At 39.3% G+C, this 24,579-nt stretch overlaps 1 protein-coding gene and 1 long non-coding RNA gene across 8 annotated transcripts in view; one reads left to right on the top strand and one right to left on the bottom strand.

Annotated features, from left to right (window-relative positions):
- The window catches only part of SYNPO2 (synaptopodin 2), a 174,562-nt gene that overhangs the window by 88,747 nt on the left and 61,236 nt on the right, over positions 1-24,579 (bottom strand). The window lies entirely within an intron of this gene.
- LOC126955607 (uncharacterized) overlaps positions 1-24,579 on the top strand; it is a 50,798-nt gene that overhangs the window by 22,527 nt on the left and 3,692 nt on the right. For 4 of the 5 annotated variants that reach the window (XR_007725990.1, XR_007725989.1, XR_007725988.1 and 1 more), the window contains 3 exons: positions 11,650-11,926; positions 17,904-17,935; positions 23,232-23,337. This is a non-coding gene — a long non-coding RNA (uncharacterized LOC126955607). The remainder of the gene's footprint in view (positions 1-11,649; positions 11,927-17,903; positions 17,936-23,231; positions 23,338-24,579) is intronic. The other variant, XR_007725987.1, reaches the window with a different exon arrangement.

Here is a 24,579-nt window from a genome sequence, read left to right on the forward strand (position 1 = left end):
CAGAAACGAAAACTGCCAGTATCATATCATATGCACTATGCTATGGCTTTCTCTTAAAAATCAGCACCACTGTGAAAGGAAGCTGACTTCTGTGTGCACACAGTGCAAGTGTATGCCTTACTAGAATCATTATATATTTTTATATATATGTATAATAAAAACTACTTTTTAAAATGCTGAGAAAATCTTATATTTGAGGTACTATAATTTTATTATTAATAGCATAATAGAAACCTTGAATTATTAATTATATAATTGATGGAATTCATATAATAATTAACAGAATTCACATAATAATATAGAATTACTAATTCTATAATTCTGATTTATCCAAAAATTCAAATGTTTTTCACTCTACAGACGCTCCTCAACTTACAATGGGACTATGTCCCATAAAACTCATCATAAATAAAAAAAATATATAAGTCAAAAATGCATTTAATGTCTGGATAAGCCCATTATAAAGTTGAAACATCGTAAGTTGAGCTATCATAAGTGGGGACCATTGGTACTTGCTGTCTGCAGAAAAAGTGGTGTGAGTGGGGAGAAAAAACAGGTAAGCAAGCGGGGACAGCCAGCTTACAAAATATATATTTCTGATCCTGTGATATCTTGTTTCCAATTTTCAAATGAAAGACACTGAAATTATTAAGCACCCACTCTGTGATGAAAAGTAAACTGAGCTTTGAGGAGATTTCTGTAGCTTGCCCAAGGTCACAGAACTAGATTTAAACTTAGAGATGTATAACTTAAAATTGTAGGCAGTGGGCAAAACAGTTTCACCCTTGCTGTCTCTGTAAACCTGACAACAATCCTAAAAGGACAATGCTGGAAGTGATGGAGAAAAAATAAAGCCAGCACCAAAGAGACAAATTTGCTAGTTTCCCTTCTGAGTTGGTTTAGAAAAACTGCTCTTGCAGTTTGGAGGGTGTGGAGGAAAAGAAAAACAAAACAAAACAAAACACAAAAAGTGTTTTATTTTCCCATTTGGGGAAATGTAAGGGAATCAGATTCTGCTTGGAAGCTCAGAATTCCCCCCCCCGGCTTTTTTTTTTTTTTGAGACAGGGTCTCTCACTTTGTCAGCCAGGCTGGAATGCAGTGGCATAATCACAGCTCACTGCAGCTTCCACCTCCTGTGCTGAAGCCATCCTTCCACCTCAGCTTCCTAAGTAGCTGGGACTACAGACACACACCACTACACCCAGCTATTTTTTTTCTTTTCTTCTTTTGCAGAGATGGGGTCTCCCTATGCTGCCCAGGTTGGCCTCAAACTCCTGGGCCTAAGTGATCTTCCCACCTCTGTCTCCCAAAGTGTACAGGCATGCATGAGCCTCTGCACTTGGCCTCAGAACGGTTTTTATAAGTACAGTTAAATATTATTCTGTCTCCTCTCTTTCCTTTATGTTCTGATGGAAGTTCTCATCAGAAGTGAGGATAACTCCTACACAGAATTTCTGTGGAGATTAAACAGAGTTCTACATGTAAGCCTACGAAGCTGTTCAGGACCATTACAGAGTACTGTGAAGCTCACTAGGACCACGCTATGAGGTCCATCCCTGTAGAATCATGTGATGTTGAAGAAACCATTATTTTCCGTCTTATACTTTCTCTCTCTCTCTCTCTCTCTTTTTTTTTTTTTTTTTTTTTTTTTTTTTTTTTTGAGACGGAGTCTTGCTCTGTCGCCCAGGCTGGAGCGCAGTGGCGCAATCTCGGCTCACTGCAAGCTCCGCCTCCCGGGTTCACGCCATTCTCCTGCCTCAGACTCCCGAGTAGCTGGGACTACAGGAGCCCGCCACGTTGCCCAGCTAATTTCTTTTTGTGTTTTTAGTAGAGATGTGTTTCACCGGATTAGCCAGGATGGCTATGATCTCCTGACCTGGTGATCCGCCCGCCTCGGCCTCCCAAAGTGCTGGGATTACAGGCATGAGCCACCGCATCAGGCTTATACTTTCTCAAAAGAGGGAAGTCCACTCCTCTTATGGTTGGGACAGCATAACACTTCTGGATCTCTCCTGTCACTTCTCGCCATGGGAAGAGTAGCTAATTGGATTAATAGAGAGCCTGAAAGTCGTTGAGCCATTGTTTTTCAGAGACTATGGTTACTGCCTTGAAAAAGAAGAGCTGACCAGGTCTTTCTCTTACTGCCTCAGACCACTGTGTTCACAGACGGTGCACTCACTTGTGATTCAGGACCCAGAAAGTAGGCAAACCCTGTCCTAGCAGGCCCAGCTAGCTTCTGTTCTCCAGGCCAGCTTTGCTGTCTATGAATGAGTAAGTCAGGCTACCCTTTCACTGGAGACCCATTGACTTTAAAGTAAAACCATTAATTCCTAAAAGATAGGGAAGTGCCATTCTAGCCTTAGGTCTAAGACGCATTGTCCAGTCCATCTTTGTTGTGAGTAAAACTGATCATTTCAAGTTAAAGCCTAAAAGGATGGTGGGATGTATGAGAGCTACTGTAAGCCTTCAACATTTGGGACCTCTGAGATAGTCGCCCAGTCCTCTGCTGTCTTGAAAACACTGGTATAACATAACCATCCACGGATTCTGGCTCTTTGTTCTTAAGAGTTGTGGGTTTGCTTTGTTTTCAATTTAAAAGATGCATAATAATTATCTTCTTATTGTTTAGAGTAATTTACTAAACAGTAGCCAAAACAGCTAACTTAAGACACTGAGCAAATCTCAGAAATCAAATATAACATAAATTCATCTTCACATCAAAGAATAACATACTGCATTTTAACATGGAGGGAGAGAAGGAGGGAAGGTGCCGATGGAATCTTTCACTAGCCCCAGGATGTGCTCAGTCCCAAAGCGACCCCAGCTTTTTGCCACCCCAGAGAGTGTGGGGCTAACAACAGGCCAGTTTAAGGAGACAAAGTATCATCGGGGGGTCAAAACAAATGAAAAGATTCCATGTCCTCTGGAAATTATGTTGACATTTCTCTGAGAAAAAACAAAAGTGATCTTTTTGATTGATTACTTTATTCATTTATTTATTGACAATGAGTTATAAAGCACACACCATGTTCTAGTCCTCTTCTAAGTGAGGACTTCTTCTCTGCATGTGCAAATGCTTCTGAGATGAAGGGAAGCTTTAGGAAGCCTAATGTGGTCATAGGCCAAATCCACCCACCTTGGTTCTAGAGTATTCGTTCATAGCATTCTCTATTTTGGCAGTAATTTGATATAGCAAGGCAAGTTTTCTATTACAGTCCCTTTATAATAATGAAATGAGGTTACCTGGTATGGGAAGTATATTTATCTTCCTATTATTTACAAACAAATTTGTAAATAATATGTGGGGTGGTTAAGGTAAAAGCATTCATGCATCTTGTCCAAGGGAGGTATGAAGTTATTAAAGGGTATATAGTAAAAAAATTGGAGGGATACAAACTTCTTGTTTTATTGAGTGAATATTAAAGAGTACTAAGGGACAGAATTATTCACTAGTGACTGTGTCATAGATCTTGATCAGAAGCAATCAAACTTCTGGGGCTCTTGATTGGCACATATGGTAGCAAGACCTTTGGAAATTTCTCAATAAAACATTTATTTATATATATTTTGTTCTGAATAAATTGTGAGCACCTTAGGGCAGAAGTGCAGTTTATTCATCTACATGCTTATGTCTGGTACATGGTAGGCATATGACAGATAATTGTTAAGATAATGAAATCTGTTGATAATTTATAATTCAGGAGTAAAATAGATTTCAGATAAAGCTTTTGCTAGGTGGAGAGTGAGTACAAATTATATTTCCAAGAAGGCTCATATATGTCAGTTATTAATTTTTTTATCATTATTAAACAGAAGTCCTAGACGATGAACAGAAATTTTACCTAATGCTGTTAATTAATAATAGATAAATATAATTGAAACAATGAAAGTGCTCAATATTTTCCTTATGCTAATCTCCAATAGTTAAATGCAAACAATAGAACATTCCCACAATTAAATTCTATTACACTTCAATCTACTTTTTAAAGAGGCCAGGTTCTCATCTCAAATCATTTTTGTTGACATTTCTACTAAGTTTTCATGTTTTAAACAATAACTGGTATTTTACCAAAAAAACCCTGTAATCAACTTCCAAAATAACAGCTATTTTCATATATTAGTGACCTTATAGAAAGAACGCCCAGAACTTAATAAAACCTCAGAAAACTTTAGAAAGTCCTGATTCACAGGAACACAGTGCTCATTTGGTTTCAGGCCACTGGCTACTTCATTGTTGGGATTTTCCAAGTCAGATAGTATTACACTTGGAATATGCCAGTGAACATTAATAATCATGACCATAAATGAAAAGCTGGCCTCCTCCAATGAGATATAAAAGACTAGCTTTCCACACGCCCTCAGAGCAGCAGAGGGCAGTGAAAGCACTGGTAATGGATAATATAAACCCAGTATTACCATCAGGAGAGAAACATTGTATTTTTTTACAAATACATTTTCCATTTTAAACTAACACCATGCATGTAAGAGTTTGGAAATATATTCTTAGTCTCTAATGCAGTTTTGGAGACATATAGAACTTTTACAAAGTGCAATGTAATTTCTATGTAGCATTTCTGGGACTTAGAGTTCAATTTAATATATCAGAAAAATGTTTGAGAGTAATGCTACCTTGTAAACTTGGTCTAAAACTTAACTGTACAGTGTAGGAGATCATAAAACAGTGGTAACCCACCAGAGACAGAGTGTTGTGTTTATGAGAGTATAGAATTTAGGAGCTGCAAGGGCCCCTTGAGGTTAACTAATGACTCGTGTCCCTCCTTTGAACTGACCTGGAAAGTCTACTGGACTTGCTCAACTAGAGAGAGACTAAGACAGTGGTCTCCTCACTCCTCTCGTTCTGTAGAGTTTCTTGTTCTGTTTTGTTTTCGTTTTAGTTTTGCCATGCTATATTTCATAATACTTAGCAGTTAGATTTATAATCGCTGATGTTTTAGTCAGAGTTCAAAGGTCAAGGAATTTCCACCTGGAAAATGCAGGAGGGCTCAAAGTCAGTCTGAGCTTGCTTCTGCAAAAATTTGTTTTCAACTTTGAAAAGAGAGGACTCCACAAGGGGGTTATGCCATTCATTTGAAATTTTAAAAATTTCTCTACCCGTTGCAAGTCAGTATATACTTCAAGTTCTTTAAAAAGAACAAAGACCCATCACTCCTCCACCCAGGCCTCCTAGAAGACACTGCTCTTTTAACCTCTGCAAACCCACACAAATCCAGTCCCCTTTCCTTCTTAGATTGCCCCATCACTGTATCATGGTCAGAAATTTTACTAAATGGCAAGGCAAATGCCTGTGGGTGCTTTCTTAGCTGTGACCTTTCGAAGTCTGGGCTCTAATTTAGAAAATCTGTTACTCACTTTCCTGCTGAGTTGGGAGAGTGAACTGGAGCTCCGGAGTGGCTGGGAAAATGGTTAAATGGTTAACGGTGAAACAGTGACCTCTGGGAGAAAAGATATCTCTGTGGAGCCAGGACATTGCTCTAACAGTTACATTCAAACATTTTGTCTCCAGACTTTGTTGATTTGCCTGGAGCCCATGAGGTCTGATTGGCATTAGCAAGTTCAAGGGCCGCCAGTGACATTCTCCTGACCCTGCAGCAACTTCCTTCTTTCAAGAACACACACTAAGCCTCAGGCTGGGACCTCTTGCTTTCATTTTCACTAGCTGGCTTCTCAGCCTGCTCCCTTTGTTCTACATCTTGTGGTTTTTCAGCGAGTCAAGGGCCAGGCTGAAATCCCAGAGCAAATTCTTCCAAGGCCAAACAAGGAAATGCTCAGCAAGTCTTTGGAAACCAATAACCAAGAGCAGTAAGTTATCTTATTTGAAAGTGAATACATTGAATGTCACGTATTTTTTCACCACAGTTAGACATTTTATGGAATAGCTGTATATCTTCATTATATGACATTCTCTAATAAAGTTTAAAGTTGCATGGATAGGTCCATGTTTTAAGTTGACTTTTTTTTTTTTAAGGTATAAAGATTTTTCAAATCAAGAAGAATTAAAAAGCCAAATCAAGGAAAACACCTTCTGGAGAGAATCTGGTGTTACAAACTTTAGTTAAATGCTGTATATTTTACGATTTCTTAAGGAGATGACTAATACCAAAGAGAATTATCCAAGGCATGCCAAAAGCATAGGGGAAAACATGGAACCTCTTTGTCCAGAAACTATCAGGGATTGTGTTATACCCCTTTCCCCCAGCGAGGCAAATGGTTCTCTGGAAATGACCATGAATGGGGCTTCCCCACTGCACTTTTAGTTGAGTTGGCCAAAGAAGCTGCAGAGAGAGCATCAGGCCAAGGACCAAGAGGAGCTATGGTTTTTGTGTGATGAAATGTGCTACCATCCAGCAAGGATTAGGCTCTGAGCACAACCTGCTGGTTTGGAAACCTGAAGCCAGGATTTTCAGAATGCTGGCTCTTAAGTATAACCCAAACAACAAAGAGAAGTTGTTTGTTTGGAAAACCCAGGCTCAGGGAATGTCAGAGCTAAAAGGTCAATTGTAGAGTTATCAGGTAGCTTGACCAAAACCATATTTACATGGTTCCTCTGCAGAATGTTATTTCCTATAGGGAGACAGAAGTAGAAGAGAGAAAGAAGAAGGGTGGGAGGGAAAAAAAATGTGCAGTATAGAGTGGGAGCTAAAATGGGCTTGAAATTAACTCAGTAGCTGAGTTGAACCACTGAAACCTTTGTTTTCTGAAATATTAGATGGGAATAATAGTACCCTCCTGTGTTATAAGGTTGTTATAAGAATTCATAGAATTAATATTTGTAAACTATTTAGTGCATGTCTGGAACATATCCATTATGCTGAATAATGGTAAACTATTATTACTGTTATTTTAAGTAACTGGATAAAGAGGAAAAAGATGTACTTACTGTGAGGTACAGTTCCTTAAACACTACCATGTTATTAACTAATCATTCAGAGCTTTGTAAGGAAGGACCTGCTCTTCAAGTACATCAGTGAATTCAGATACTTTAAAAACTTCATCAATCTGTTCAACCTACATTTGTAAAATCTATACAATCTGGGACAAACTAGGCCACCATTTGTTCAGGTAATACCCAATACAAGGGGACCTGGGTGAGAGGGCCTTTCACTTGCCAAGCCCTGTAAAACAGTAGTTTTGGGTTATATCATCCCAGAATGTGTGTCTATATATGTTATGTGTGTATATATATGATATATATATAATTTAAATTTGTATAAATGCTTCATATGAACTAGCAGCAGCCCTGGGGTCCAATCCTAAATCCCACAGCAATTTAGGATCTTGACCAAACCCTCTGTCATACCCTGGCTTTCCTTCTTCAGGCAATATTATATAGAGGAAGTCCTCCCTTGGGGTTGACAAGGGTAAGGGTGGGGAGCTGTGCTCCAGGGTTTCTGGGAAAGACAAACCAACTCAAACAAGCCTATTCTATCTATCAGCTCTACCCAGAAGCCGAAATGGGGAGGGAGACTGCCTTTTCTTTCTCCCTAGAGAGCTCATACCTCAATTCTGCTTTAAAGGTATTGCTTGAGTATTGAGGTATAGGAGTCGGAGGGAGCGATGATGAATGCCTTCTCAAATAAAACACTTTTTCTATTTCCTGTTTCTTTCTATCCACCCAAATGAATGGTTGAGAACTTTGCTGCCAACTTTTGCCTTTGAGCCCCTCCAATCCACCTAGATTAATCCTGGTTGTCCTATCAGATTTAGCTTTCCATAATCCACAATAGTCTCCCATCCCAGAATGAGGTATGGGCTTATTTATTTATTTATTTAGACAGGGTCTCACTCTGTCACCCAGGCTGGAATGCAGTGGCACAATTATGGCTCACTGCAACTTTAACCTCCTGGGCTCAAGCAATCCTCCCACCTCAGTCTCCATCCAGCTAATTATTAAAAAAAAAAAATTTTGTAGTGATAGGGCCTCATATTTTGTCCAGTCTGGTCTTGAACTCCTGGGCTCAAGTGATCCTCCCATCTCAGCCTCCCAAAGTGCTGATATTAAGGATGTGAGCCACCGTACCCAGCCCCCTCTACTTTTTGATATCATCTTGTACGTACTTCCCAGAATATAAATCCATGAGGACAGGACCTGTGCCATCTTGTACACAGTTTTATTTCCAGCACCTAGAACAGTGCCTGATACATAGCAGACATCCAGTAAATATTGTCGAATGACTGAATAAATGAATCATATACAAGTAAAGAAGGAAAAAAAAAAAAACAATACTATGTAACCATAATTGCCTTCTATGGAGGCTAAAGAGTAGATCCTGGAACATAAAAGTCCCCATGCCTGAGCACCAGGATGGATTTAGGTATGAACAAAGTGGGCCTGGATTTGAATTTTGGGGATGCACGAAAAGAACAGAATTACTCTGTACAACAGACAGCAAGCACTTCCTGGAGCTGGAGTTTGGAGGAGGGTAGAATGCAGTGCAGGAGGGATGATATGAGGAATAGAACTGGGAGATGGATGAGAAGATTGGCAGGAGTATGGCTGTTGTGTGGGGTAAAGTAGACAGTGAGAAGGGCCTGGTTGGGGTTGGGGGGTGCTGGCAAATGGACTTAAAACAGGAATGTGCACTCTGTCATTTGAAGTTTATTGCTGTGCTCTCCCATGACCCAAAAACTCCCAGTTCAAGTTTTTGCAATACATTATCAGCCTGGATTTTATGATTGCTTTGTGTGTGGTGTAGGGGAGGGAGAATAGATGAGAAAGAGTTGTCTCCCAAGCTTGAGTTTATGCCAAGACAGAGATAAAAGAACAGCTACAAGATGCACAGTACATTAGAAAGCAGGAAATCAGAGCAGAACTGACTGTGAATGCAGCAGAAATCTTGGGAGCAGCCTTTGGGCCTCAAAAGGACATGAAATGGAAGTTTTGTGCTGATTTCAGTCAGATCTCAAGGGACCAGGAGGTCCCAGCTAACACCTGGGACACACTATGTATTCTACACAAGGGTTAATTTTCTTGCCTTTTTTTCAGTCCTTTGGACTGAGTTTCTTGATAGCAGGGGTTTTCTTGTTTGTAAGAACATCTACATCTCCAGCACAATATCTAACACATAGTAGTTACTATTTATTGAATAAACATATGAATGGCTTTACCATAAACCTTCTTCCTTGGAAACTACCTAAGATTAATGAGAAAAAACTAATCAAATAAAGGAGTGGGAGGGAAGAAGGGAGAGAAAGATGGAGATACAGGTGGAAGTGGAGAGGCAGAGTGAGAGGGAGAGAGAAATAGTATGGCACCCTAATAAATAAAGCCTGATGGTTTTTTCAGATAATATTTTTTCCATATCTCTCACTTTTTAATTGTTTTTATTTTTTATTTATTTTTGAGACAGGTTCTCACCCTGTCACCCAGACTGGAGTAAAGTGGTACAATCTCAGCTCACTGCAGCGTCTACCTCCCAGGCTTAAGCAATCCTCCCACCTCAGCCTCCCAAGTAGCTGGGACCACAGGCGCATACCACCACACCCAGCTAATGTGTGTGTGTGTGTGTGTGTGTGCGCGCGCGCGTGTGCACGTGTGTGTGTGTGTTTTGTAGAGACAGGGTTTTGCCTGCTGCCCCGGCTGGTTTCAAACTCCTAAGCTCAAGTAATCTGCCCACCTCAACTTCCCAAGGTGCTGGGATTGCAGGCGTGAGCCACCAAGCACAGCCATATCTCTCATTTTGAAGAATCTATCATTTATCTTTATTCTCCAAAACTTCCTTGGCACCTGCTCCATATGCTAGAATGAGGTTAAATGGAGCAAAAAGCCTGGTGGACAATCTTAATGGGTGGTCCCTCTCATGCAAAACCCATGGACATCCCAATAGGATGCAATCCCATCTCAGTGAGAGCCGTGCATCACCTGGCCAGTATTTGATTAGAAGTTTAACTGATTGATTGATTGATTGATTGATTGCATTTCGAGGACAGAATGTACCCAGTACAGCTGTGGCCTACATTCTACTGAGTTTTCCTAGAAGCAATGGTTAAATATGAGTAATAAGTCTCCTAGGCCTTTATTCAAAAAACTTAATGCAAATTGTTTGGTTAGAGGATCTGAGGTTGTACCTCTGCAATAAAAGTTTTACAGACTATGGAAATAAATAATAACAGCATGTACTAATATTAATTTTTTAAAATCAGTGTATCCTCATTTCCCTGAGAATTTGATCAACTGGTAAAATAAACAAGTATAATAAAATCTGATTTTTTAAAAACATGTAAAGATGTGAGTTGGGCACGGTGGCACACACCTGTAGTCTGAGCTACTTGGAAGGCCAAGGAGTTCCAGGGCAGCCTGGGCAACATCACAAGACTCCATCTTCTAAAAAATAGTTAAAGATGCAAGACTTAAAAGTAAGTTTTTCAGTCCAGTGTAAATACATAAAAAATCTAAATGTCATAAGTTTTCCTTATTATTTCAGATTTATTCAGTATTGAAGTAGCAATTAATTACTAGTAATATAGATCAGTAAGTCGGGTAAAATGATTTCTTAGTCTGGTGGCCTGTATGAATGTGCTATTAAATTCATCCACTTTGAAATTACAAATATGATTAAAGTCTATTTTTCCTAGATGAAAACACATTTCAGTAGGACAGAGACTATTGGTCTGTATACTCACTGTAATGATCTAATAGGATGGACAGTTGCCTAGGATGCCTTTGGGCACAAAAATTTACTCTCACTAAAGGTGTTATAGAGGTGCCTTTTTCTTAGAATAGAATGTAATACAAATTGAGTTCACTCTCAGATATGTTTAACTCTTATTCTCTATATTACTTTGAAAAATGATCTCTCCCTCCCTTCTCTCTTCATCTTATGGGACACAATATACCACCAGCAGGCAAGCTCAGTGTGTGACTGCAGTGTAGTTCATATATCATGGCTGCATCCACAATTCAACCTGGCCTTCAGCTTACTTGCCCTCAGATTCTGAACATTACAGGCAGTGTGCATTCCCCAAGGCCAAGATTATGCCTAATGGGTGGCAAGGAGAAAACCACTTGTCATTCTCCAAAAATATGACCTGCCAACAAAATGTGGATAAGCTCAAGGAACCATTTCCAAACATGGAAACAGGACTGGATCAGATTGGGGCAGATGGAAGCTTTTCCCAGTTCTTGATTTTGCCTATCTCCCTAACTGATTTCTCAATCACTCAACACAGGATGAAACGGAACAAAAATGACCTCTATTTCCAACACTTTGGAGCTATTAAAAATAGTCAAAGTTCTCCTAATCAAAATATTAGAAAAATTAGGGACTTTAGGAGTATTCTAAAACCCTTTATAATTAGGAAAATGTCCTAGCAGGGTTAATGTTTTTAGAAAGTAAGAACTGAATACTTTAATGATTATTATATTATTCGAAGTGCTCTCAACTTTGCCTTCTCTGTAGGTACCTGTTATCACTAAGTTTATATTTTGCTTTGCAGGAACATTTTTAGCTATTCACTGATTAATGAAAGGAACATCTGCCCCTATTAAAAAAGCATAATATGTCAAAGATACATTAACAAGACTTCCTTTATAAATTGGCTATTTTCTATCACTCTGGGGCTACAGAGACTTAGTTTCATCTTGTTTTCCTACTGCTTTTCTAATCATTTTTCTCTACTTCCTTTGACAGCTCCTCTTCAAAAAGCAGTCCCTCAGTGAGCTCATCTGCTCTCAGGGATTCATCCATTGCTGCTGTGAGGATGCTTCAAAGTTTAACTGCAGGAACAATCAGTTGCCAGCCATCTACTACCTGATGAAACGGAGCAAAAGGGGATACAGGGTGATTGCTCTTATGTGTGTCTTCAGAACACTAAGTTCAAAGATAAAAATTTCATCTTTCCGGCCAACGAGATGGGCTGAATATCCCAAAGCCTCATTCTGTCAGTAGAGTCAAGATTTAAATGGAGGTAACATCCACTAAAGAGCCATATACTCGAAATTGACAAGATTCTAGAAGAAAAACCCTGCCTTTCTGGTGATACACTGCATCACTCTTGGCACCAAACATTTTAGGAATACTTGGTTATCTTCTACTGTTTTACATTTGTGTCAGTGATTTGACAGATATTTATTGAACACTTACTCTGGGCCAGGTAGTAGTCTAGATGTAGGCAGGCAGCAGTGAACGTGAAAGACCTTAGAGAGCCTTATGAATTTAGAGAGAAAATTCTAACAATAAACACAAAAAATAAGATAAATTGGAGCTATATAGGAGGTAAAAAATAGACTAACATGATAGAGCAGTGGGAGTAGGATGGTGGAGGCTGCTCTAGTAAAGGTTGTTGGAGAACGCCTCTCTTAGGAGATACTATTTGAACTGACACCTGAGTAATGAAGACACAGAGATGCAAAGATTTTGGAAAAGTATGTTTCAACACAAAGGGAGAACATAAGGCTCTGAGAGGTGGGCAAGCTTAGCATACCTGAAGAATGAAATAAAAGCCAGCGTGTCTGGACAGTGGTGAGTGAGGGAAAAAGCCGGAGATGTGGCAGCAGAACAAGGCAGAGCTCGGTTCCTGTGGAGTCTGTAGGCTGGGGTTTCTCATCCTCAGCACTAGTGACATCTCATTCTCTGTTGCGGGGGGATATTCTGTGCAGTATAAGATGTTCCGTAGCATTCCTGGACTCTACTCACTAGATGTCAGTAGGTTCTCCCTAGTAGTGACAAACAAAATTGTCTACAGAAGACATTGCCAAGTGTCCCTGGAGGTGGGGGGGAAGAGGGTGGTGGTAAATAGTCCCCCATTGAGAACTACTGTTGCAGGCAAAGGTAAGAAATCTGAATATTATTAGGGGTGATAGGAAGCTATTAGAACATCTTAGGCATGGAGGGATAAGAACTGAGTTAAACTTATGCTAACTTCTGTGGAGAAAAGTAAGACTAAAGGCAGGGAGGAAATTAGAAGGCAACTATAACAGCCCAAATCAGAAACGATGAACTAAGGTGGTAGCCAAGAGGATTCATCTAGGAATTAAGTGAAGGGTGGTAAGAGGAAGGAAAGAATCAAGCATGCTGCTTAGGCTCTCTCCTGGAGCCATGAAGTACTTGGGGCCTAATCCCTAAGCCTGAGATGTTAACGTCATTTACTGATGGGGAAGACTTGCAAGGAGATTTGTGAGCATAGGGGTTAGAAATAAAAACATTCTCTTAGCCATATTGAGTTTGAGATACCCATTAGGTATTCAAGCAGAGATGTCCAGTAGGCAATTAGATGTCTGAGTAGGGTGCTCTGAGAAGTCAGGACTGGAGATTTACATTAATGAGTCCCATAGAGATGGAATTCGAAGATGAGAGATTAGATAAATGTACGTAATATATTAGTTTCCTGCCACATGAAACTAATTTTATAATTTACATTCAATTTACAATTTTACCATTTTACATTCCCATCAGCAATATGAGCTAGTTTCTTCATATTCTTGTCAGTATTTGGTGTTGTCGCTATTTTTTACTTTAGCAATTCTGATACATATGTAGTGATATTGTCATTATTTTAATTTGCATTTCTCTAATGGCTAATGATGTTGAATATCTTTTAGGTCTGTTTATTTTCACCAGGATGGAAAATAACAAATGACTACAAACTGGTGGCTAAAAACAACAGAAAAATTTTTCATTCACAATTCTGGAGTCCAGAAATCCAAAATCAAGGTGTCAGCAGGGCTGCATCCCTCTGGGGACTAGGGGAACAAGCACTTCTTGCTTCTTCCCACTTCTGGTGACTGTCAGCAATCCTTGACTTGTGCCCTTGTGGCCACATCATTCCAAGTTCTACCTCTGTGGTCACATTGCCTCCTCCTCTTCTATCATATCTTTCCTAGTGTCTCTTAGAAGGATAGAACCCACCTGTATAATCTAGGCCCTCTCCAGCTCAAGTTCCTTAATTAATTACATCTACAAAGGCCTCATTCCCAAATAAGATAGCACTCACAGGTTCCAGGAATTAGGACACGAACAAATCTTTTTGTGGGTCACCAGTCAATGTACTATAACTAGGGAGAGAGTATAGATAGAAAAGACAAAGGATAGAGGCTCGGAAATGCCAACGGATAGAAGTTGATAGATAGCTTTGCCCTGGGCTAAGTGAAAAAAAAAAAAAAAAAAAAAAAAAAAAAGGTGGTAGAGGAGGAATGAATGAGGAAAGTATGGCCAGGCAATGCAGTGGTCACAGATACCAGAGAGAGCGAGCCTCTAGTTCATGTTTCTTCTGAATCTCCTAGGTTCCTTGGATTTGCCCCAGAGTAAGTACACAAATACTCCTTGAACTGAAATAAATGTTTAGAGTGATCTTTTTAAAAGCACATTGTTCATGCCATTTAACTGCCTTAGGATTGGAAAAACTCATGGGTAATTACCCACACATTTATTGCTTTAGGTGAGCACCTGGAAAAAGTGAGAGAAGAAAGAAAAGCCCTTTTTTATTTTGTGCCAAGTTTTTACTATAACGGTAACCATCACTCTTCTTTTAATTCTTCATTCTCAAGCCTACAAAGGGTGAACATTTGAAACCTATTTAGCAAATTCTTTGGAACTGGCAGCAAACGTTCAAAGTTAAATTTAGGATCCAAACCTCCGTGATTGGTCAGTGAAGTGAAAGAGGTGGGGAGTAATGATTCAAGGAACCTGCTTTCCTTTGATGTCCTGATATAGTAATCGGGAATATATCTTGATGCAATTAATATACTTCACACTTGGGGAAAATAAGTTCATTGTCTTTCTGTAAAAATAATAGATTGAGTGTTCCCAATAACTTTGTAGTCAAATCATGTTGCCTTTACTAATTGATGAATAAACAGATCCTAAAATCCTTTGAATAGAAATATACCATGTAGGGTCAAAATGCCATCTGTCTTATGTAAACATTGATACCTTAGAGGAACACATTTTCAATCAAAGTAAAATTGGATTTATGGACCCAAAATGCAGAAACATTCGTCTTCCCTCCCTCCGCACCAAAAAATCAGAAGTTGTTCCTTAGTGGCTAGAAGGGCACCGTAGAACTTAATCCTCAAAATCTCTATAGGGAGCAATCTGAGGGAAATTTTCAACATTTCTCCTAATCAAATCACGTTGCTCCTACAAGAAACATGACAACCAAAGCAGTCTGTTTCCTGAGATGACTGAACACTATAGGAAGAGGTGCAAAGAATTTTCCAGGGTTTCCCTCTGCTCACACAACTGTGGATACATTGTAAGGCAGAGTTACTCAGGATCGTCATCCCATCCACTGGAAATGGATTCGGGGGTTGCAGTGTTGTGCTTTTGACCCCACTCCTCCATTGCCCACCCTCACACCTACCTGCAGCAAGATCCCAACGAGTAAACCCAATAACTTAAGACCAAGGCCTGCTTATCTAGGTACTTAAGCCTCCCAAGCAAGTATGAAATTTGTTAAATCATGGACTATTTAATTAATTAACTTGGTGTACAAAGCTGAAGAAAAGCATATTTCATATGCGAAATGAGAAGACTTAAAGTAATATTACGTATCTCAAAATATTTGAGGTTAAGTTTCATGCACTTTCCTCAGGCTAAATCACCCCACCCCCAACCCCAACATACACGCACCACGGCATCCAAACCAATATTCTGACTTAAGTAAGTATGTGGATGGACTAATGGAACATAAGACACATATTTTTTGAGATGTGAGAAGGATGAAAACAATGCCCACTCTTCAAAAATGCTAAGAGTAAAGTCCTTTGAAAGATAAAAGGTTTAAAGCAGAAGAAGTGTCAAGGCATTGCTGAGGCTAAGAAATGAGCACAACTTGCCAACAGTCAAAAGTTCAACAAGCAGCTCTTTTATGTGTCTAGAGAATTAGCTCATCTCGGCACTGTGTTCTCCACAAAAGTGGAGGGGGATTTTGGCAAGAAAAGTGACTGCATATTCTTGATTATTCCCATCAAGCTCTGATGGGAGTGAGCATCCATGGGTTCCAGTTCAGACTCTGTGACCTTTTCATGTTGTGACTGAAACAAGTCTTTGCCTCTCTCTAAGGCCCTCTCTCTCCATCTGCAAGACAGGAGTAATAACAGACATGCTGAGTCATTTACAGGTTTGTTGTGAGGATAACATGTATTAGTGGAGATGGAAGGGCTTTGCAGAAGCTTGAAGATGCAAGTCATTTTATTACATAGTGAAAGGCATCAGGATGGAGACCCTGTGACACTATTTAAGGCCCCATAATCAGCCAGGACAATCAACATTCTTTCAACTCCTAAAACAATAATTAGAGTAGCTACCATGTATTTAGTGTATCCCATGAACAGAGCATTTAACAATAATCTTTTATTTATGGTTATTATGTCCACCTTTACAGATTTAAAAAAAAAAAAAAAGTCTGAAGAGGTTACGTGACTTTCCAAATCACAATTCTGGTAAATGGAGAGGGAGGGAGGCTATATCCAGATCTGATTCCAAAGCACATACTCTTACACAGTAGGTCACACTGGCCAAAGACCAGTGAGATGTGCAACATAGCCCCCAGTTGCATGGGTGGGTGTGTTGACAGAACCCAGCCTACCTCTTCTCTTAACTAATCCTCAACAGATCTTTCAAATTAGAAGCATTCAGGAGGTCCTTGCCATGGAAGATCACAGAGAACGTCCCTGGGGAGGAACCTCCTGTGTTTGTGGGGAATGACTTTTCCAAATACAGACCCAAGTTTCAAAGATCCATTAAATAGATGAGATTTGCCAGTACACCCTTGGGGTTTATAATGCAAGTCCATAGCTTCTTATCACCATGTCACCTTTTTGAATTCTTTTTAGATGGAGTCTCACTCTGTCACCCAGGCTGGAGTGTAGTGGTGCAATCTCGGCTCACTGCAACCTCCGCCTCCCAGGTTCAAGTGGTTCTCCTGCCTCAGTCTCCTGAGTAGCTGGGATTATAGGCACCCACCACCACGCCAGGCTAATTTTTGTATTTTTAGTAGAGACGGAGTTTCACCATGTTGCCCAGGCTGGTCTCAAACTCCTGACCTCAAGTGATCTGCCCACCTCGCCCTCCCAAAGTGCTGGGATTACAGGCATGAGCCACCATGTCCAGCCACCATGTCACCTTTTTGCCTCTATTCTCCACGTGCCTAAAGAAAAGGATATCAGAGTGAAAGTCACCCCAGCTCTGCAGTTCAGAGACCATTTGATTTTACTGTGAGTTACACTTACCTCCCCCACTCCCACCAAGCTTTCTTCCTCTTGTGTTCTGAATATAGTGACTGCTCAATAAGTATTGCTGATTAATTGGCTGGCTAAGAATAAGGAACAATTGATTTACCCAATAGGAAATAATTTTGATTTTGACAAAATAAAAATAATTACAGTTAAAAGAGTAAAGTTAAGTCTACTTAGGTATATGCTATGCAATGTGAGTTTGTAGATTCAATTATCTTTTTCTGTGTTCTCTTTCTCCTTTTATTTCTTGCAACTTTTGGAACTGTTGACCACAATAGTTTCACCTTGAAACCATTTCCTCCATTGACACCCATGAAGCTTATGCTCTCCTGGTTCCCCACAGCCTCTAGTTTTAGTGTCTTTCTGGTTACTTCTGTAGACTTTTCTTTCTACCCTTCACACATGCACATTACCTAAGGTTATGTCAGTCCCCCAGTTTCTCTTTAAAATCAGTCCTTATTTATGATGATGACTTCTAAATCAGCGTCTTCAAAACCCCAATCTCTCCTCTCATTTCCAGTTTGTATCTACTTTTTATTTGGATTCCATCTTACTGTTCCCCAGGCTTAAAATGTTTGAAATAATCTTTGATGTTTTCCCTTAGGTTGTCATAACCACTCAGACAATTCCTACTAATTTTCCCTTAGTAATATTTCCAAGATTGATGCCTTCCTTTTATTTATTTAACCCATGTCTATTAAATTCTAGGCCCTCATCTTGAAAAAGGCACCAACTTCCAGGTAAGGCTCTGCTTCCTTTTTGTTATCCTTTATTTCTCTTGCACTCGGTTGCCAGACTAATATTCCCTCAAACATTTTGTTCATTTTCCCACTCTTGTTCTTGACCTCTTAAGACAACCCTGCTTTGTCTATGAAATGAAGTCCACATGAGAGTCGCATCATTGTAACATCTGGATTTAAGCAACTTTTCTAAATATATCTGCTTTCTCTACTTAAGACTGTTGCTCTGGGCAAACTGGCCTTCCCACTATCCCCTATAATAATGCTTTGTACATTTCGGCTCAAACCTTTCTTCCTACTGAGAATGCTTTCTATACGCTACTTCTCTCATCCGATTCTGTCACTTTAGAAGGCCCAATTCAATAGTTTTCTTCCTAAGAAGCTTCCCCTGATTACCCCAATCCACAGTAAAACAGGCAGGGGAAATATATACTCTGTATCTGCAGCTACTGCTCTCTTAGAGGCCATGTGCCATCTAAGTACATAATATCGTGGGACAGTTCTTATTGCTGAATTATCAGTTCTATTTAGATTTCCCATTATGTTTCACTTTCTCTGAGGCTAGCAGCAGTTTGGCATGTTGTTAAAAAGCATGGAATCTGAATCTGGCTCACACCTGTGATCCCAGCACTTTGGGAGACCCAGGAGGGTGGATTACTTGAGACCAGGAGTTCGAGACCAGCCTGGCCAACATAGCAAAACCCCGTCTCTACTAAAAATGCAAACGTTACCCAGGCGTGGTGGCGAGTGCCTGTAATCCCAGATACTCAGGTGGTTGAGGCAGGAGAATCACTTGAACCCGGGAGGCAGAGATTGCAGTGAGCCAAGATCGCACCACTGCTCTCTAGCCTAGGTGACAGAATGAGACTCTGTCTAAAAAGAAAAAAAAAGCACAGTCTGGAGTCAGACTGTCTGGTGCAAGTCATTGCTTACTACCTGTATGGGCTTGGGCAATGTATTTTACTATGCCTAAATTTCCTAATTTGTAAAAATGGGGATAATATTATGCCTCCCTCATATATGTATTGTGAGGATTAAATGAGTTAATGTGTGTAAAGTGCTTAGAACAGTGTTTGCACATAAAGTACTTGGTAAATGCCAGCTATTATTCTCCCTCACAGACTCCCTTGTATATAGCTATACAGACAGAAAGAGAGAGAGAAAGATAAAACCATATTAGACAATGGTTTTTCAGATAAATCTATATCTACAGAAGGATACTTGATCAACTAACCAGTTGATTTGGAGAATATAAAAAATATCATCTATTTCAAGAATACAAATAAGTATTTTCCCCTTGTGGCTCAGTTTTATGCCTGAATTATCCCTACTGTGGCTTCAGCACGGGCAGCAGACTTATTTTCAGTCGAGACTTTGCCTAAAACTGAAATGCCCATTTTTGGTTGAACATCCTTTCACATTTGAGACCTACATAGTCCCTAGATGGCAATGCTGAGCCTATATGAAAGGGCACTTTGTATTACCATTTGTGTGCAGTTTGGAAGCAGGCTCTAGGACTTTTCCCATGAATAATCTTTCTGGAGTTAGGAAAAAAAAAAGAGAGAGAGAGAGAGAAAAAAAGAAAAAGCACTCTTAAATAATGAAGATATTTAAGGCACGTTTGGAGGCAAATTGTCAGTGTTTTAAGTGACTTTTTGTTTTAAAGATACAGACTACAAAATATGATTACATGAAAACCCATATATTTAATCTTTTTAAAAACTGAAATGAAAGTACATATTTGTAATATAATAACTGTACTGTATCATGAAACTATATGTGAAGAAGAGCATAAGTAATTGCCAATGTTAAGGAGAAATTAGGTGCAAAACTTGAGGAGAGAGCAGTTCCATGTAGGCAGACATATGCTAAATATCAGGAGGGTGGAGGTAAACAAGGACCCACAGGAATCGTGGCCTTTTGGAAGAGAAAGTGCATAACATAGATTTTGCTCCACCGTTTTTGCATTCTGATCCATTCCTTACCAAGCCCAGAGGGTCCAGTTTGTTAGAGAGGAGTTCACTAGAGAGAACCAACAGAGATCAATATCTTTTATTCTCCCTGGAGCTCATCAATACCTAATTTTATGCTGGCTCATGAGCTTTCACACTGGTGATCTTTGGCAATCTACATTAATTCCTAGGAATCTAAAATAAGCATTGTGATTTTGCAGTTATACATGCAAATTATGAAAATATAACAGATATTGCCATATGGTATAAAGTGTTGAAAGACTCAAGGTGTGTGCAATTCTGAGTAATTTTTAATTATCAAAAAAAAAAAAAAGGCTACAGTTCGAGAAAGATTGAGTCCTACAGAGTCTCTCCTTTTCTTGCCTGAAGTTGATAATACCTCTGCCACTCATTTCTGAGAACCCTATGCCATTAGTCATTAACTCATTCAAATAGCCAATGGATATATAACGAGCACCTATCCTATCCTCTGCGCTGGGCAATGGGGGATAGAGTGATAAGACAAAGTCATCACTGCCCCGCTCAGGGGCTAGAATCTGACACAAACTTCAGCAAAGAGTTTACAAGTGTGATGAATCCTATGAAGGGAGAAGTTCAGGGTATCATAAAATGATGAAAACAATGGTGTGCAGTGCAGGAAAACCTGTGCTATTGTTCTCTAAGCTCTCAATATAGTTTGGATAAATCAACCAAACAATGTGAAGATGACCAATGTGTTTAAACTCATACTGAGCCTTTTAAAAAGGGCTGTCTTCCTGTCCCTTATATACTTCAATCAAGTGAAGTTCCAAGGTCACTGCTGTTAGTTACACTGATGGAACTACAACCTTGTGTTCTTCCTTTTCACATTAAATTCTCCTACAGAAAGGCAGAAAGACATATTTAAAGGAAGGAATTTGCAGGATTCAGGGTTAGAATCCTGACTTCACTACTCTGATTCTGTATAATTTTTTAACAATTATCTCTCTGACCTTCAGTTTTCTCCTTTAGAAAATTGTTATCATAATAATTCCTTCCAAGGTTGTTATACTATTAGAAATAAAGTTTTGTAAAGCACCAGCACACTGTCTGATGTATAAAGCTCTTAATAAATAATATATGTTAGTATCATTGCTGAGACAGCAAATCCTCATTTTTGAACAAATGTGCTAAATTGTTCTATCTAGAAAGATGAAGTACCTACCATCCAATGTGATCAACCAAAATACCAACAATAACAATTGAAATAGTAAAATATAATATTCATGTTTGCAGTTTGGTATTACATTATTTCTGGTATTTTCACCAATTTTACCTGTCTTACTAGAATGAAATTTGAGAATCATATATAAAATTAATTAGAGTTAATTCAAAATACATAATTACAAGTAACTTGAATTCATACAGAACATCTCCTTTTCTCATGAATTAAAAAGTTTACTCTCAGATATGGAAAAAATTAAAATAAAAAAGAAGTGATTTTACTAAATTTCATTATCAGAAGAAGGAACAATCCTCTATGTGGTAAATGAAGTCTTGATGAGTTTAACTATCTCTTTCCACTGAAAATGCCTATTGCTGTGGATAGACAGATTGCATATGTCATCTGTAATCGATCTTCACAATAATCTTCAAAGTAGTGTAAGGGGATTTCCAGTCCCTGCGTCTAATTATTCCAGAGCTGGGAGGCTGGGGACTATGTACTTCTCTCATCACCCTTCACTCACCCTTCAAGACAGAGGATGATTTTCTTGCCTGATTGTTGAGACTAAGAGAAGGGACTGAGAAAGCCTAGTGTAGGTCAATCCCTTTTAAGACCCCTTACTTGGGATGTTTTCTCAGCTATATTTAGAAGAGTGGGCTCTCTCCTCTGCCTGAGACTGGAGGGAGAAGTTTAATTCTGGGATGAAATATTAATAAGTTCATTGCGGTTGCACATCTTAGCCACATCCTCAAATTCAGCTTTAGCTTTTTAAAAAAGTTTATATTTTAATCTTTATCTGTTTCCTATGTTTTTTTCAATTTGTTTCTAGCCTCAAGAGTGATATTACAACATGAATTTTATTATGAAAAAAATCATGTTTGGAAAGGTAACATGCTAGTACTAAATAACTGGGTTAGATTTTCAGCTGTGGCCTATATTACTATAAAATTTAGATTTTTTTTTTGATACAATGCTGTATTCATTTTGCTGAGCAGTAAAAGTAACAACTACAACAATCATAAAACTCTTTGTACTTTTTGAAACTATAGATTTTTGCCCTTGGGTCCCAACAAACTTGCTGTTTCTTCGTGTACTGGCATTGTCTGGTGCTATGGTCTGAATGTCTTCCGAAATTCGTGTGTCAAAACTTAATTGCTGGTGTGATTGTATTAAGAGGTGGGGCCTTTAGGCAGTGACTAAGTCATGAGGACAGAGCTCTCATGAATGGGATTAGCGACCTTATATACGGGCTAGAGGGGACCAGTTTTCTTTTTCAATCCCATATGAGGGCACAGCATTCTCCCCTCCAGAGGATGCAGCAACAAGGCAGCATCTTGGAAGCAGAGACTGTGCCCTCCCCAGACAGATACTTGCTGGCACCTTGATCTGGGACTTCATAGCCTCCAGAACTGTGGTATTTTTAGCAGCACAGACAAACTAAGGTTGGAGGTAATAGAAAGTATCTAAGTTACACACTGTGTCTGTATAGACCGAGCACACAGAGAAGTAAGACAGGAGATATAAATACCAAGACCACAATGTCAATAAAATCCTGCCTCCACCTGCCTCCTCCCAACAAGTTTCACCATTTAGGATAGGTGATTTCTCTTGACTTAGGTATACAATGGCATGCAGACTTCATTATCTTTACACTGGTTGTATAGAAATGGGCCAGACTTCATTGTGCCCAGTTATATTTTTTCATGACATTTGGATAGCCTTCTTTTTCACAACCAATCGAGTTTATGGATCTGAATTTCTGAGACTCAACCTTGTATTAACTATAAAACCCTATTTTGACAGTATTATTTTCCGTATTCTTATGCTCTGGCATGTGGGATCTCACTAACCAAGGAGAGACTGGGCTTCCAAGGCTTAGCTGATTCCTAGAGATAGTCCACTTGCCTTTGAGCACATTTTCATAAGTAAACCAACCAATCCTGAGTCCACACTCCCACTGCCTCCTCTTCCTGGCTCTGACACTCCAAGAAGCAATATTCCTCTGTCCTAGTCACCCTAGCACCAGGTAACAGACAGTTGGGGATCATTCTTATAACCCAGAACCTACCAAAATTATTTAAATTATCAAATCCTAAGCCTACTCAGCTACTTGCCTTGTCTGGTCCATTCATTCCTGTAGAAACCACAATACAGGCTCTTGCCCATGCCCTCTGCTCTCTGCTTCTGCTTCTGACTGACCTTGGTGCTTCCCTGGGCTGTCCTGTGTGGCCCTAACCTTGGAAACTGTGAGTAGCAAGCTATCTTTTCAATGGTAATTATCTCCTGATCTGTTGGCCTCACTATAACTGAACAAAATAAAATCCCAGATACATTTTAAAACAAACCTATATCCTTGCAAAAGATTATACGCAACCACTGGTATTTTAATGTACCTGCCTTTTGTGGCTGTTATACACTAAAACTTATTACAAATTAATGAAATGATGATTTTCTAAAATTCTTTAGAAAAACAATATTATTGAGAATGAAATGTGGCAGTTGTTTTCTATTGTGATTTCTTTTAACAGAATGTCATCTTTTTCAAACTTGGTTAAACGCATCTGACAATTATTTAAAGGGAAAGCAATTTAAAGCTACGTGGTGGCCTCACAGCTTCAAAGAGAATTTTTTGTAAGCTTCATAATGACAGTAACTTTCACTATAAATTATTTTGAAAGTAGAGTTGAAACAAATATCAAGTAAAACTAACTATATTTGTGATTTGTATTCTGAAGAAAAAGTGCAGGGTAATGAGGATTGACTTGAAAGCATGTGTAGAAACCCCTAGTTCAGTGATCAACATGTAATAGAATATTTTATTTTATTTTATTTTATTTATTTTATTTTTTGAGACAGAGTCTTGCTCTGTCTCCCAGGCTGGAGTGCAGTGGCTTGATCTTGGCTCACTGCAACCTCCACTTCCTGGGTTCAAGTGACTCCTGCCTCAGCCTCCCGAGTAGCTGGGATTATAGGAATGTGTCACCACGCCCAACTAATTTTTGTATTTTTTTTTAAGTAGAGACGGGGTTTCACCATGTTGGCCAGGCTGGTCTCGAACTCCTGACCTCAAGTGATCTGCCCATCTGGGCTTCCCAAAGTGCTGGGATTACAGGAGTGAGCCACCACACCTGGCTGTAGCAGAATTTAAAGATGCTATTTTTCTCTACCAACACCTGCAACAGCATTCAATTAGATTTGCATTTTGGAAGGAAGTTGGACTACCAAAAACCATAGTAGCAATTTCACAGGGTTAGGGTAGTGTTTTTCAACTTTTTTTCATTATTACTTCCTAGGGAGTCTTTTTAGACATTTGTTTTTCTAATAATATCCTGCCCCCACCCCATCATGAAATGCAAATGCTTCGGATCTGCCATATACCTGTTTATCTACTGTGGCTTTTTAGAGATCCACGAACCATTGTCATTGCTACAATTTTTTCACCACCACCTCATCAAATTTCATGCTCTTGGGGGGACATATCACTCCCA

This window comes from Macaca thibetana, chromosome 5 (genome assembly GCF_024542745.1).
Source record: "Macaca thibetana thibetana isolate TM-01 chromosome 5, ASM2454274v1, whole genome shotgun sequence".
NCBI lineage: Eukaryota > Metazoa > Chordata > Mammalia > Primates > Cercopithecidae > Macaca > Macaca thibetana.